General features: G+C 38.2%; 1 pseudogene; it reads left to right on the top strand.

Annotated features, from left to right (window-relative positions):
- Positions 1-13,613: 13,613 nt before the first annotated feature.
- LOC129249594 (U2 spliceosomal RNA) lies at positions 13,614-13,793 on the top strand (annotated as a pseudogene).
- The last annotated feature ends 2,516 nt before the right edge of the window (positions 13,794-16,309 follow it).

Genomic DNA, 16,309 nt, shown 5'->3' with positions numbered 1-16,309 from the left:
CCTTCCCGGCGAGATGACGGAACGTATTGGATAAGATACAATCATGAGCTAGACACATTGATACGTAATGGAAACGCAATACGCTTTATAAAAAGTCAACGAATCAGATGGCTGGGGCACATGTACCGAATGCCCAAATGGAGAGCTGCCAATATAGCGTTCCATAGACAACCAATTGGACGGAGATGTCGAGGGAGACCAAACAAACGCTGGGTAGATGAGGTCACAGCCGACCTGCAGAAAATGGGTATCACAAACTGGAAAGGAGTAGTAGAGAATCGATCGGAGTGGAGAACCGTAGTTGTGGAAGCAATGGTCTGCACAAGACTGTAATGCTAATGATGATGATGATGGAAAGTGCCATAAAAAGGGCTCAAATTCCAATCAACTGTAGCGGCGGCCATTTACATTATTCGACTTGATGTAAAAAAAATTAAAATACCAAATAAAAATAATCCACAAGAAACATCAAAGTTTTTCATTTTTTTTTTAAATTACAGCCAGAAAACATTGCAAGGTTACTTTTGCGCCACCTTAAATGGCAATAATGCCCCCTTAAATGGCCATAAGAACGATGTGCGTAACTATAGACTAATTTCCAAGCTGTCACCCTCAAATTATTCCAAGCTAATATTAAAGAAAAACTATACTTTGTTATGCGAAGTTTAATTTCTTTCAACCAACAAAGTTTTGTAACAGGCAAGTCCACAGTCCAGTCCACGTTTTCAATATTGCATAGAATCATTTTCGCCTGCACTTGCAGATTGCATTCACACTGATTTTTCTAAAGCTTTGCACTTTTGATACTGCGGCACATAGAATTCTTTTATGTATATTGAGTTCCCTTGGATTTCACGCAGTTTTTGTTTGATGATTAAAATCATTTTATAATTGAAAGCTGTTATCCTGTTTCAATTGGGAGTGAAACTGTTGCGCCATTATTTGCCACTTTTGGGGTACATGAAGCAAATGTTCTTGGCCCCCCACTTTTCATCTTATTTTTAAATGATAAGAGCAGTTGCTTTTCATTTGGCAGTCATCTTTTATTTGCAGACGACTTGAAAATTTGTACCATAATAAGAAACTCAGAGGATATTCTAAGGTTTCAGTTGATTTCAATAAACTCGCTGAATGGTGTAGATTAGGCAAAAAAAAATCGCCCATTGCTCTGTGAGTAATCATATTCTAGGGATCAAAATAAGAAACTTTGCCGAAGGAACCATACCTCTAAAACGAATTCTGATGTCCCCCAATTTGGGTCGAACCGTCTCCAAAGTTAGTGGGGGGGCGTCCAAAGTTAGTGGGGGTCGGTCATACATTTGTACTCGATTGGAGCACTCTAAATGGGTCAAATTGGGGGGCATCAGAATTCGTTTTAGAGGTATGGTGCCTTCGGCAAAGTTTCTTATTTTGATCCCTAGAATACGATTTTCACAGAGCAATGAGCGATTTTTAAATCGACTCGCCCTAGTGTAGATATTAAAGCAACCTATTGAATATTATAAAATTCTTTCAAGTCACTTACTTCAAGTCTCGTGATATTCTAAAATCGCTATACAATACCTCTGATAATGTTCTTCAACCGGTGACTGAGATCGAAGGCCTTGGAGTAATTTTTGGCCATGAACTTTATTACCTCAAAACCATAATTGACCTTAGGTTAATAGTTCCAGTAAATGAAATATCTGAGTTCCTAGTAACTAAATGAAACACATTGGAATTATTTGAACTACGCAACATAACCGCTTAGTGTGGTTGGAATAGATTTAAAGAGCGGGTACCGAAAATCAATTCCAACTCTTCTTCACTTTGAAAACTTCGGCAGATATACCAGCATCGTAGCCTTCACTCATGTCACCGCGCTGCCGTATGAACAACGGCTGCTTGGACGAATGTGTGAATTCGTGTGAAATGAGCGGACAGGATTCTGCTACCGAATACCTGATGGTGTCATGGCAAAAAATATTCATAAGGTGTTGCGAATACTAGACCGTTAGCCAGCTCTCAGCGAATTTGAAAGAATCAGCTGATTGGCTAACGTAACCGGAGTCATGACAGCGGTTTGTGTACCAAAAAACTTGTGTACCACTAACGTAAGAGAAAAATCCACACAACTTCGCTCATGTTGCTTCGTTGCCTTCTAAATTACGGCTGATTGACGAGTGTGTGAAATGGCGGATAGAATTCTGTTGCCGATGATGTGGCAGCCGAAGTTACTCTCACAATTTTGTTTTTCACCATAGCGGATGGCCAAATCTGGTGACCCATGGTGAAAAAAATCCAGCAGATGAATAACCAACATAATATCAGCTTCCCCTCTTTCGTCAGCATATCAGCTGATTCTGTCAAATTCGCTGAGAGCCGGTTATCGATCTAATATTAACCGCAGCTGTAAAAACCTTGCACCATGTGGTGATCTAACTTTTTGTCTCTACCATACCGAAAACATTAAGTCGAGAAGAACTTGACTTCATTTGGTGTTTCTAATTGCAGCCAGTTAGAAAGAGGAGGAAGAAATGAAATTTAAAACGGGCAAAATCACTTTGGTGGCGCCTGCGCTAATCGAAAAGAAAAATATATGTTTTTTAACAATCAATAAGATAATTTTCCCCTAGTATTGTCATGTAACAACTAAAAGCAAACATGGAGCCGCTAGATATTTTGATTAGGAGACGGAATAAGAAGTAGATTGGACACACTTTACGCAAAGAAGACGGTAACATATCGAAGAAGGCAATGGAATGGAACCCACTCACAGCGAGAGGAAGAGCTGCTGGCACGTCAACGGAAAGCTGGAAAAGAACTGTGGATCCCGGACGGCTCAACTCGGGTTAAGCTGGAAGCAGGTGAAGGCGTTATCCAGTAATCGGATGAGATGGCGCGTGGGTGTTGTTGGTACCTTATGCCCCGCTATTGATCCACGGAAACAATGATGATTATCATGTACTCTATTTTTAGTTCTCCACCGGCAATGTGTGGAGTGCACTGCCAGGTCGTAGATCCTGTTGTCTCTGATACTGAAAACTCCTTTTCTAAAAAACGTTCGACTTAACCTGTCCTCTTCTCATTTAAAAAGGGTGGGAGATTAAATTTGTGTTGGTATTAGTGCGTCTAACAATTCATATGATTTATTTTTTTTTAGTTATTTGAATGAAAATCGTCAACAATATTTAAGAGATATTTTTGATGTCCTGTTTGGGAATAACTATGAAACAAAACAAAAAAAAATTATGATTGAACTGGCATCTTTCATTTGATACCAATATTTGTATAATTTTAAATTTATAAAATTTTGTTTGAAATCAGTATTCTAGTTGAAGAAGTCGTTCTGTGAAAAATCTAAAAACACAAATTTATAAATTTTTGGGCTCTAGTTTCGCGCGTATATCGACTTCCTTACGTGTGATGGAAAGAATAATGAGATGGCGCCTATCGTGGTCCCGTCACTTTGCTCTCAGCGAATTTGATAACGAGTTACGTGATTTTAGCTCCAGTATGGCCAGATTACCATTTTCGTAACTTGATTTAGCATTTTTTTTTTGTTATTTAGACTCGGAGTTTTAGTTCTTTCTTCATGACATTTTTCTAGCCTGTTCTAATTAAAATGTACTGTTTATAATTTTGTAAAATATACATTTTTTAAGAATTAGTTAAATAACACTGGTCGACAAAAAATGATTATTTTTCTGATTCAACCATCGGACCCGGCCTATCTTATAGATTTTTCATCGCTGAATACGAATCTGACCTTAAAAAGTTTCCATCACGTCAAGATTTTGAAAAAAATTAGTTCAAAAAGTCAAAAAAACGTTTTTTTGACCATTTTTGACCAAATGTAGTGGATGAACCTGAGGTGATGGAAGCTTCTACCTAGCCTTAAACTGAAGCCTGAACCTTCAGTTATAAGATCCAAATCGAAAATACCCTGAATCAATTATAATTATAATTATATAATTATAATAACTAAAAACATGATAGGTAAAAGGTACAAGTCAGCGCACCACTATGATAAGGCTAACTAGCCTGCATGGCTGCACCTATGAAAATCATGCGCGAGCAGTTAAAAAAATTGTGCTACATCAAAATTTACAATTGATTCAGGGTATTTTCGATTTGGATCTTATAACTGAAGGTTCAGGCTTCAGTTTAAGGTTTTTGTTTGATGATAAAAATCATTTTATAATTGAAAGCTGTTATCTTGCTACAATTGGGAGTGAAACTTTTGCGCCATTATTTGCCACTTTTGGGGTACATGAAGCAAATGTTCTTGGCCCCCCACTTTTCATCTTATTTTTAAATGATAAGAGCAGTTGCTTTTCACTTGGCAGTCATCTTTTATTTGCAGACGACTTGAAAATTTTTGCCATAATAAGAAACTTAGAGGATATTCTTAGGTTTCAGCTGATTTCAATGAACTCACTGAATGGTGTAGATTAGGCAAAAAAAATCGCCCATTGCTCTGTGAAAATCATATTCTAGGGATTAAAATAAGAAACTTTGCCGAAGGAACCATACCTCTAAAACGAATTCTGATGTCCCCCAATTTGGGTCGACCTTTTTAGTTTCTTTTCTCATGTAAAGGCCAAAAATAGTGATATTTTGAAATGATTGTATGGGGAGCCCCCAAGGGGAGTTCCAGGGGGTATGCCACTGGCATGGGTGGATCGGCCGTCCAAAGTTAGTGGGGGTCGGTCATACATTTGGACTCGATTGGAGCACTCTAAATGGGTCAAAGTGGGATTTTTCGTTCGACCCAAATTGGGGGACATCAGAATTCGTTTTAGAGGTATGGTTCCTTCGGCAAAGTTTCTTATTTTGATCCCTAGAATACGATTTTCACAGAGCAATGAGCGATTTTTAAATCGACCCGCTCTAGTGTAGATATTAAAGCATCCTATTGAATATTAGAAAATGCTTTCAAGTCACTTACTTCAAGTCTCGTGATATTCTAAAGTCGCTATAAAATATCTCTGATAATGTTCTTCAACCTGTGACTGAGATCAAAGGCCTTGGAGTAATTTTTGGCCATGAACTTTATTACCTCAAAACCATAATTGAGCTTAGGTTAATAGTTCAAATAAATGAAATTTTGCAGTTCCTAAATGAAAGAAATTAGAATTATTTGAACTACGCAACATAACCGCTTAGTAAGGTTGAAATAGATTTAAATAGCGGGTACCGAAAATCAATTCCAACTGTCCTTCACTTTGAAAACTTCTGCAAAGTAGCCTTTACTCATGTCACTGCGCTGCCGTATGAACAACGGCTGCTTGGACGAATGTGTGAATTCGTGTGAAATGAGCGGGCAGGATTCTGTTGCTGAGTACCCGATGATGTGGCAGCCGAAGTTACTCTCACAAGTTTTGTTTTTCACCATAGCGGATGGCCAGACCTGGTAATCCATGGTGAAAAAAATCCAGCAGATGTGACCCAAGAATGATAAATTTACTACGTTTGGTCAATAACTATGGTGAAAAAGAAAATTGCGCGAGCATTTTCGGCTGCAACGTCACAAAGCCTTCGGCAGCCGAATTATGCACGATCATTTCACATATACTCACACAGTCGCCCAATCAGTTGCTGTTCAGACGGCGACGAAGTGTCATTGGTTGGTTTTGTTCGTAAATAACCAACATAATATCAGCTTCCCCTGTTTCGTCAGCCTATCAGCTGATTCTGTCAAATTCGCTGAGTGCCGGTTATCGATTTAATATTGGCCACACCTGTAAAAATCCTTGCACCATGTCGTGATCTAACTTTTTGTCTCTACCATACCGAAAACATTAAGTCGAGAAGAACTTGACTTCATTTCGTGTTTCTAATTGCAGCCAGTTAGAAAGAGGAGGAAGAAATGAAATTTAAAACGGGCAAAATCACTTTGGTGGCTCTTGCGCTAATCGAAAAGAAAAATATACATATGTTTTTTAACAATCAGTAGGAGAATTTTCCTCTAGTATTGTCATGTAAACACTAAAAGCAAACATGGAGCCGCTAGTTATTTGGCTTAGGACACAGAATAGGAAGTAGATTGCACACACTTTACGCAAAGAAGACGGTAATATATCGAAGAAGACAATGGAATGGAACCCACCCATTGCGAGAGGAAGAGCGCCTGGCAGGCCAAGGGAAACCTGGATTAGAACTGTGGGTCGCGAGACGGCTCAACTCGAATTAAGCTGGAAGCAAGTGAAGGTGTTATCGAGTAATCGGACGAGATGGCGCGTGGGTGTTGTTGGTACCTTATGCCCCGCTATTGATCCACGGAAACAATGATGATTATCATGTACTCTATTTTTAGTTCTCCACCGGCAATGTGTGGAGTGCACTGCCTGGTCGTAGATCCTGTTGTCTCTGATACTGAAAACTCCTTTTCTAAAAAACGTTCGACTTAACCTGTCCTCTTCTCATTTAAAAAGGGTGGGAGATTAAATTTGTGTTGGTATTAGTGCGTCTAACAATTCATATGATTTATTTTTTTTTAGTTATTTGAATGAAAATCGTCAACAATATTTAAGAGATATTTTTGATGTCCTGTTTGGGAATAACTATGAAACAAAACAAAAAAAAATTATGATTGAACTGGCATCTTTCATTTGATACCAATATTTGTATAATTTTAAATTTATAAAATTTTGTTTGAAATCAGTATTCTAGTTGAAGAAGTCGTTCTGTGAAAAATCTAAAAACACAAATTTATAAATTTTTGGGCTCTAGTTTCGCGCGTATATCGACTTCCTTACGTGTGATGGAAAGAATAATGAGATGGCGCCTATCGTGGTCCCGTCACTTTGCTCTCAGCGAATTTGATAACGAGTTACGTGATTTTAGCTCCAGTATGGCCAGATTACCATTTTCGTAACTTGATTTAGCATTTTTTTTTTGTTATTTAGACTCGGAGTTTTAGTTCTTTCTTCATGACATTTTTCTAGCCTGTTCTAATTAAAATGTACTGTTTATAATTTTGTAAAATATACATTTTTTAAGAATTAGTTAAATAACACTGGTCGACAAAAAATGATTATTTTTCTGATTCAACCATCGGACCCGGCCTATCTTATAGATTTTTCATCGCTGAATACGAATCTGACCTTAAAAAGTTTCCATCACGTCAAGATTTTGAAAAAAATTAGTTCAAAAAGTCAAAAAAACGTTTTTTTTGACCATTTTTGACCAAATGTAGTGGATGAACCTGAGGTGATGGAAGCTTCTACCTAGCCTTAAACTGAAGCCTGAACCTTCAGTTATAAGATCCAAATCGAAAATACCCTGAATCAATTATAATTATATAATTATAATAACTAAAAACATGATAGGTAAAAGGTACAAGTCAGCGCACCACTATGATAAGGCTAACTAGCCTGCATGGCTGCACCTATGAAAATCATGCGCGAGCAGTTAAAAAAATTGTGCTACATCAAAATTTACAATTGATTCAGGGTATTTTCGATTTGGATCTTATAACTGAAGGTTCAGGCTTCAGTTTAAGGCTAGGTAGAAGCTTCCATCACCTCAGGTTCATCCACTACATTTGGTCAAAAATGGTCAAAAACACGTTTTTTGACTTTTTGAACTAATTTTTTTCAAAATCTTGACGTGATGGAAACTTTTTAAGGTCAGATTCGTATTCAGCGATGAAAAATCTATAAGATGGGCCGGGTCCGATGCTTGAATCATTTTCAGTGTCGACCTGTGTAATTCACTCAGTTTTATTTAGCTTTATTTTTTTTAACATCTGGTAGCATTGCCCGCGATTGCAGGTGTTGATGGTGTTCTTCTGCTTTCGGCAGTCAAATCCTCCTATCGCTACTGCAGTGTTGCCTAGCTTTGGATATAAAAACGCACTAAAATGCCCATTTAAAGAAAATAAAATACCAAATTTTTATTGAATTACTTAAATAATTTTGTATGCGTGACAAATTGTCTTAAAAATCTGCGTTTTTTTAAATAAATGTGTTAGGGTTATGTACAATTCAATTTATGAGTTTTTTGTTAAGAGATCGACGTTTTTGCTATATTTGAGGTTATGTAACAAGATAAGGTACCTACTCTTTTTGTAAAAATGTCGTTATGTTATTTCAGTATTTTCTGGTATTTCGTTGCTTATTTTTACTATGAATACTCGTCTTAATGCCCTATGTCCCACTAAGCATTAAGGACCGGAAGAAACGATTACACCTCTATGGTTTTAATTCGCATTCAGTAAATTCAAACGCTTATTAAAATGTGTAAAAAAATTTTCAATGTTAAGAAGAGTTGAGAGAAAAAGATCTAATATTTTTGCTCCAAAAGGAGAAAAAAATTAAATTTGCACTTTGAAAATATCAAATTTTATAAGAATAAAGAAATTTTCACTAGCACTAAAATCTTCTCAGGGTGACCTTTTTTAACCTTCTTTTGTTTATTAACAGAGTGTTTTCTTTTTAACTTACAGTTTCGGTAGCTTTAAATAAAAAATAAAAAAAAATTATCCAAACTTAAAAATGTTCGCTTTTTGGATATAAAAAAGCACTAAATTTATTACAAAGAGCAAATGGTTGGCAACATTGCACATCTCTGCCAATGTGACGGCACGCACTCTCTGATGGGCGCAATATTGTTTCTTTCATTCTTGTGTGTTATGCATTGTCATACGGAGTTATAAACCAATAAAAGTATTTGATGTGGGCGTCAAATGAAAGAAGAATGGGATGGAACATCCGATGACTATTAAAACTTCAGCAGAAGTGTGTCTCACACTTGAAGGCTCTTTCAAAAAAAACCACATCAATACAATGGATTTCACACCAACTAATTGCGTGATGGCTTTTGCCTGCTGACCTGGCTCACCATGTTGTTGTTACTCCCAGAATGTTAAGGCAACCAATTTTGTGTTCATGTGCTAAAAATCACCTCGTTTGGTGAACCTCTGACACTCACTTCCTCGACAATTAAATCGCATTTGGTCATTTCACGCCATTAGCGAAATTGTTCACAGCTTTAACAAGAGCGCCACCGTTGCTGCTGTACTCTCATAGTATGTGGAAAATAATAACACGAATAATCACATAAATAATATGCAGATAAATTCTTAATTAAACAAAATTATGCACGCCTATTGAAATAATTAAAAAATGCCATTGTAATTGTGTGGATGGCGTGCTGTGAGACGCCCAACTGCGTGAGGTTTGAAGCGCACGAACTTCAACTCCAGCGGCAACGTAGACAACACGCAATTTCACGCCTTGGATTGGGTGAGCTGCTGCAACAACAATAGTTTATGTTGTATTTGCACTACTGTCATAAACACCCGGTAGGAAAATGGGTTCGTTTGAAGCCAGTTAGACAATTAGTGGTCTGTGAAGCAGATTAAGCACTTTTCAATCTTCGATATTTCAGTTTTAGAAATGGACAACGCCAATATCAATGCTTCTTTTAGATTATGGTATGCCATGAATTAGTGAAGTTCTGTACTTTGTGGCGATTCACTGTCGGAATAAATACACTCCGAATACATTTATTTCTCAATTGGCGGATTTTATGATAGTAGTCTATTTTTAATACAAGATCCGGCACTCGAAGTGTAACCAACTCCATTTGTACGGGCATCAGTTGTCTGCTAGTTGGCTAAATAACTGTCCAGAGTATTGTTCACAAGTGCGCGGAAGCTTTTGGGCGACAGTAAACGCGAAAAAAGAAAATCAGTAATGGATTTCAAATGTAATAGTGTGATTGCATTATATTTGGCTGGAAAATCACAACCAGCGATTGTTCGTGAGCTCGAGCATCATAAAGTAAATAAAGTTTTCGTTTATCGCACCATTAAGCGTTACAATGATACTGGTGGCATCGCAAAACATAATGCAGGTGGTCCTCAAAAGACTGCAACGTCACGAGAAATGGTTCAAAAAGTGAAGAAGCGACTTGAGCGAAATCCCGACGAAGTGCCAATCAAATTGCGAAAGAACTGAAAATATTGGAGAAAACTAAATGTCGTATTTGTGATCGAAATTTGACGCTTTATTTAACGTACTTAGAATTATGCCTCCTTATTTGCAAAAAACTCAGACAACCGGTTTTCGCAAACCTATTTTGAGGCCAACTTGGTATCACCAAGGGCGTTTTGCATGGACCGGAAGAGATGATAGTCACTTGGTGCCAGGTCCGGACTATATGGTGGGTGGGATAGGACATCCCATCCGAGCTCTCGTAGCTTCTGGCGGGTCATCAAAGATGTGTGAGGACGAGCGTTGTTCTGGTGGAACACAACACTATTTCTATTGACCAATTTTGGCCGCTTCTGGTCAATTACCTGCTTCAAACGGTCAAGTTGCTCACAGTAGAGGACCGAATTAAGGTCTGGCCATAGTTGAGCAGCTCATAGTGGATAATTGCCTTCCAATCCCACCAAACACACAGCAAAACCTTCCTGGCGGTCAATCCGGGCTTGGCGATGGTTTGGGCCGGCTCGCCGCTTCTCGACCACTATCTTTTTCGCTTCGCGTTGTCGTACGTGATCCACTTTTCATCGCCAGTCACCATTCCCTTCAAAAATTGGTCAAGTTCGTTCCGTTTTAGCAGAGAATCGCAAACGTTGATTCGGTCCAAGAGATTTGTTTGCGTCAACACGTGTGGCATCCAAGCATCCAGCTTTTTTTGGAATCCAAACTTCTGCAAATGGTTCCAAACGGTTTTGGGGTCTACACCTAGTTCCTGACTAATCGAGCGAATGTTCACATGCCGGTCTCTTTGGATAATTTCAACGATTTTATCAGTCTCTACGACGATTGGCCTACCAGTACGGGGTGCATCTTCGACATCTACTACACCAGAACGAAATCGATCGAACCAACGCTGTGCTGTGCAAATCGTTACAGTATCAGGCCCATAAACTTCACAAATTTTGTCCGCCGCCTTCGTTGCATTTTTACCTCTAAGGTAGTAAAAACGTAAAGTATGACGAATTTCTTGTTTAGTGGACTCCATCTTTGACGCGCTATAACTTAAGACTGATACAACACTGTCGAAGAGACAGTTGTAGTACAGATTGTCGTCTTCAAATCGCCGTTTAGTGTGACCCGATGCAATAAGTACAACGCAAGATATGTTTAAATGTCGCGCTCAATTGACAAATTACGACATTACTTTTTCCCCAACCCAATATATAATATTACCGCAGCATCCGCCGCATTCCGAAAAATGATCTACAAGATTCAAAAGGCGCATGACCTCACACCAAAACAGCAGCAAGTCAGACTTGAGATAGCAAAGGAGTTGCTTCGTTTTACCGAAAGCGGTAAATTTCCGAACATTGTGTTTTCTGACGAGAAAATTTTTCAAATTGAGCAATTCGTACACTCCCAAAAAGGCATGGGTTTATTTGATTGACCACAGACGAGAATTTGAGTCATCGATTGGCCGCCAGGAGGCAGCACCCGCCACAGGTAATGGTTTGGGCCGCTGCACAGTGCGGCCGATTCCCGAAAAGCTGGCCAAAACTCAAAAAATTAAGTAATTGATTCAAAATTTCTTACTCGGGGGTTGTCGGGGTCGCTGATTACGAATTTAATCTTAAAATTTTGAAAATCCACCCCCTTTCACCCCTATTGGCCACCCCCTTACATGAAATAGCGTATATTCAAGAACATAATCAAGATGCACTTGTGCACAAAAAATAGCATAAAAGCCAAACTAGCAAGTGGTAGCAGCTGAGTCTTGTTTTATTCAGTAACCATTACTTTTTCGAGTAACCTTTAATAGGTTTCAAAGCAGCATATGACGGCGTTGTATTACTATACAGTTTGAAAACTCAAATTTTATAAAAAAAATTGCAAAAAATGTATCTACGTATTGCTGCAGCTAAAAATTTTGTGTCGAGGTATTGATATGTACTAAAGATTTCTCGTATTTTACTAACCTTCCGAAGATGATTCCATTTGGTTTTGTTCAATTTATTCCATTACAAAATCTTTCAAATGTGTACAACTTTCACTATTCATCGACAGTAATACGATGCTCAAACGAGGCTACGTTGCAACTGAAAATACAGAGGATACTTAGGGTACAGGACGTTGCTATGAACGGTTTTCACTACTCAAGGCATTACTGTAGCCAACCCAAAGACAAAAAAACTCTATCTAGAAACTTTTTTTTTCGACTTTTGGCCAGCTTTTTGGGAATCGGCCGCACTGTGCGCTGTAGCCGAAGATGGGCGCTCTCCAATCATTTTCATCGAGCCTGGCGACAAGGTTAATGTGAAATATTATCGGGAAAGTATTGTGGAGGTTGATTTGCAGACAAACATTTCGGTGGCAGACCATGGACGTTTCAACAGGACTCGGCACCGTCTCACAAAGCTCGAGTGAATCAGGAATGGCTAAAAAACAATGTTCCGAACTTCATAGCGTCCACGCACTGGCTGTCAAATTCACCAGACGCGAATCCGACGGATTATTCTGTTTGGGCCATTTTGGAGAGGAAGGTCAGAACTAAAAGACTCACCAGTGTCGAGGCGCTGAAAAAAGCCATTGGCCGAGAGTGGGCCAAAAATACCTGCCAGTCACATTCGGGCAGATTGCGATTCGTTTCTGGACCGTCTCAGGGCCATAGTCAAGGCAGAAGTTGGTTATATCGAGCAAAAGTAAATAGATTCTTAACTTTGTATTATTTTCAGACATTTTTTACATTGAATTGATTTGTGTTATGTTGACGTTGTATTCCTGAAAGAGAAAGATATATTATAGAGAGATGAGTGATGAGAAAGAGTGAACATTTCTAATAGTGGTCGAATTCAAGGATGATAGATTTACCAGGTTTGGCCATTTGTAATGGTGAAAGCAAATTTGTGCGAGCAACTTCGGCTGCAACATTACAGGTTATTCGGCAGCCGATTTATGCCCAAGGATGATAGATAACGAGGTTTGCTATTTAGCTATAGTGAAAAAAAAACAATTGAGAGGGAAACTTTGGGTGCCACGTCACTTAGGAGATTCTGTCCGCTCATTTCACACACATTCCCATACTCGTCCAATCAAGTTTTGTTTAAACGGCAAAGAAGTGTTTTCATTGGCTGATTTTTTTCGTATATCATTAATACAATCTCAGTGTTTTCGTAAACAAACCGCTTGGTGACCCTAGTGACGTCAGCCCATCAGCTGTTTCTGTCGAATTCGCTCAAAGCCAAAATAACTGTCTGCTATGTAGCACACCTCTAAAAATCTTTTCACCATGGAATTCTGTTAGCTCGTTTGCCCACACTTCTCCAAACAGTTGTTGTTCAGACCACAGTGAAGCAAATTTAGAGAAGATTGGTTTAATTTTTTTGAAGTGAAAACTTCTTTAGAATCGTTGGGAGTGATTTGAGGAAAAGTGAAACGAAAAAAGCGACCAACTTGGCTACGAAGCGTTATATTATATGTTGATATAAAAGTAGCGACGAACTAAATAAAAATAACTTTTATTTTTTCTTCTGATTCGAACCAAGGATTTTGGATCGGAAGCTCACATTGCTAGTCGCTCGGCTACCGCGCCATGCTGTCGTCGTTGGCCTAAAAGTTATTTAGTTACGAAGCGTTATATTATATGTTGATATAAATAATTTTTGTGAGCGTGTAATTCTCAAAAGGTTTATTAGGTTTATTATTTAAAATGTATTGACTAGGTAGTGTGGTTATCAGCTTAACATCTGATAGATCCTCCATCGGAGGATAACAAATGTTAAACTAATTTTTGGAAATGCGCGGGGTGTTTTAGGGGCTTGCTCTCTGCCACGGGTTGGCCCGGTATTGCATTACCGCCGGGATTTCAGCCTTGAATAAATACAAGAAGAAATATACTAATACATTTAGCTTTGGTGGGAAGAGACATAAATTTTTATATGAATACAAGTAGACGAAAATGGAAGAAATTTGTAAGTCTGTTTCTTCGGTCCGTTTGGGTATTTTTTTTGACAACATCGAAATCAAAGCATTTGTATCATATTTTATCTATCATAAGCCACTCGTATCATTTGTTGAAATTGAAAACATTGAGGATGAATGATGATAAAATGAAGAAAATAAAATATGAACTTTATAGCAATGTTATAATGAACCTATAATTATCCCGCTCCTAATGCTGCTTTCGTCTTATTCTCTCTCAGTTTGTTTTACGGAAGGTTTCACTTCTATCAAGTCTAACCGTTAGACTGGTATTTTTTTTTGTATATCACCACCACAGTCTCAGTTTGTTCATAAATAAAACCCTGTTATAAGCCCTGTCAAATTCGCTGAGAGCCGATTAACGATCTGATCTTGTCCACCCTTTTGAATTCTTTTCACCATGATCCGAATTGCCAAAGCTTTTCGCCTTCCAAATTGCGCATGAGCTGCTTCTTGCCTCCTACAAGGGTATGTTGAAGCAATAAAGCAAACAAATAAACGAGAACTATAAGATCCGAAACGCCACAAGAAGGCCATTTCAATTAAGCTGATGTGATGCACACGCACGTACAGACAAATATATTTTTAAAACGCTACTGTACAAATTCCCAAAATGCAATACTTTTGTTTTTATTTTACGCTCATTCACTGCATGCAATGCCGTAGTAGTTGTTATTATTTACTGCCCATTATTGCTGCCTCTTTGTTGCTTTTGTCTTGAAAAATTGAAACGAGCGCCGAAAAACGCCTTCGCGTTAATGACTGCGGACCACACACTCGCTGCTCAATGCGACCGACGCGTGGCGGATAGCCGCATGCAGAGGCGTACGACGAACACAAACTGTCCACCTGCAGGAACGCCTTTCAACGCTGCAGGCTGCCGGCTCAGTGGCTGGAAAAATGCGTGCGATGCAAATTGTTTAATTTTAATCCACCTTCGGCGTTCGAGCAACGTTTTATTGTATCTTTTTAATTTCAATCACAATTTTTAATTTTATTAATATGAAAATAGCAACTCATTTACATGCAAAAAATTACTTGTCAATTTGTTACCAATCAATTGCCGCTCAATTCACCCACATCATCGACGGATCTTATGTTGGCCGGCGGTAGCTGCTGCCATCCACTGACTGGTAGTTATTGACCGACTATTATTTGAGGTTGAATTGCTGTCATTTCCATTTTTGTAACGTTGCTCTGGTTGTGGGTATCAAAAGACGGCTTTTATTGTTGCTGTGAGCGTTGCACCAGCAACCATGACACGATTGAGCGCATTTTTCTTTGGTATGTTTCTTAAAGATTTAATTTGAAACGGATATTAAATTATTTTCCATGTGGAGTAATTTTAGAATATGCAGATTGCGTAAAATCGAATTGAAATGCTATTGTTTTTGTTGTTTTTAGACAAATATTTAACTACTGCCAAGGCTTTTATCCAACACCTACGAGAATAAGAGGAGCTACTGCGCCAGGTTTGCTTCACCAGTTCACACATCGCAGCTTATAACGGATGGCAGAGAAGGTAAAGAAAAATTCGCTGGTACTACAGCATCTGCCCAACTAAATAAGAACGTTTTGAAAATATTACAAATTCAGACTTCGATTAGCAATGAAATCCAACGAGTTGGGTGTAATTTGAAAAATACGAGTTTTATTTTTCTTCTGATTCTTCTTTCTTTCCTTTCTGATTCATGATCCATGAAGATGTTTGAAGTGAAGCATCTTAGGCGTCAATGGACGAGCGAGAATGGAGAGTAAAATTTCAAGGCCATGCAACGTTTTGGGCATTTTCGTTCCGCGAGAGAGAAAAAAGATATAGCGTAGAGGAAAAGGAGAGAGAGAGCTATCAAATATGTATTTTATAGTAATTTACCATCATAAATCCATCAATTTTCGGTTGATTATTTGCTGTTGACCGTCTGATATTTGATAGTTTATATTTGGTATTATTTTATTACGGGCATCAGCTCCAACGTTCTGTTTAAATATCGCCTTATTTAAGGTTTTTCGCAATGTTAATCCTTAACATGGTTTTTCGAATTGTTGCCGCAATGAATGAAAAGCGTTTACCAAAAAAATTCAGATTACTCAGACTTTAACACACAGAAATATATTTCGACATACTTACATACAATTTCTTAACTGCTGATGGTCGAGCAATCTTTTCGGTTTTAATTATTTCGTCCAAGCTCAGATCCATAGTCGTTGCCTCCCATATTTCTTTTTTTCCTCGATAATTGGTAAATTAAGAATTTTTTAACTAATTTACCTTTAAATATTACGAAACAGAAACAAATTTGTCCCCGCGTACGTCTGTAAAAAAAAAGCCGATTGATGTTTAGTGTAAAGTTGGATACGCTTGCTCTATTGTGAATAGTATGTGGGCAGTGCTATTAGGTAAAAGAAAGACACTT

The sequence above is a fragment of the Anastrepha obliqua genome, chromosome 5, assembly GCF_027943255.1.
Source record: "Anastrepha obliqua isolate idAnaObli1 chromosome 5, idAnaObli1_1.0, whole genome shotgun sequence".
NCBI classification, from domain to species: Eukaryota; Metazoa; Arthropoda; class Insecta; order Diptera; family Tephritidae; genus Anastrepha; species Anastrepha obliqua.
This window is presented reverse-complemented; position numbering and strand designations above follow the sequence as displayed.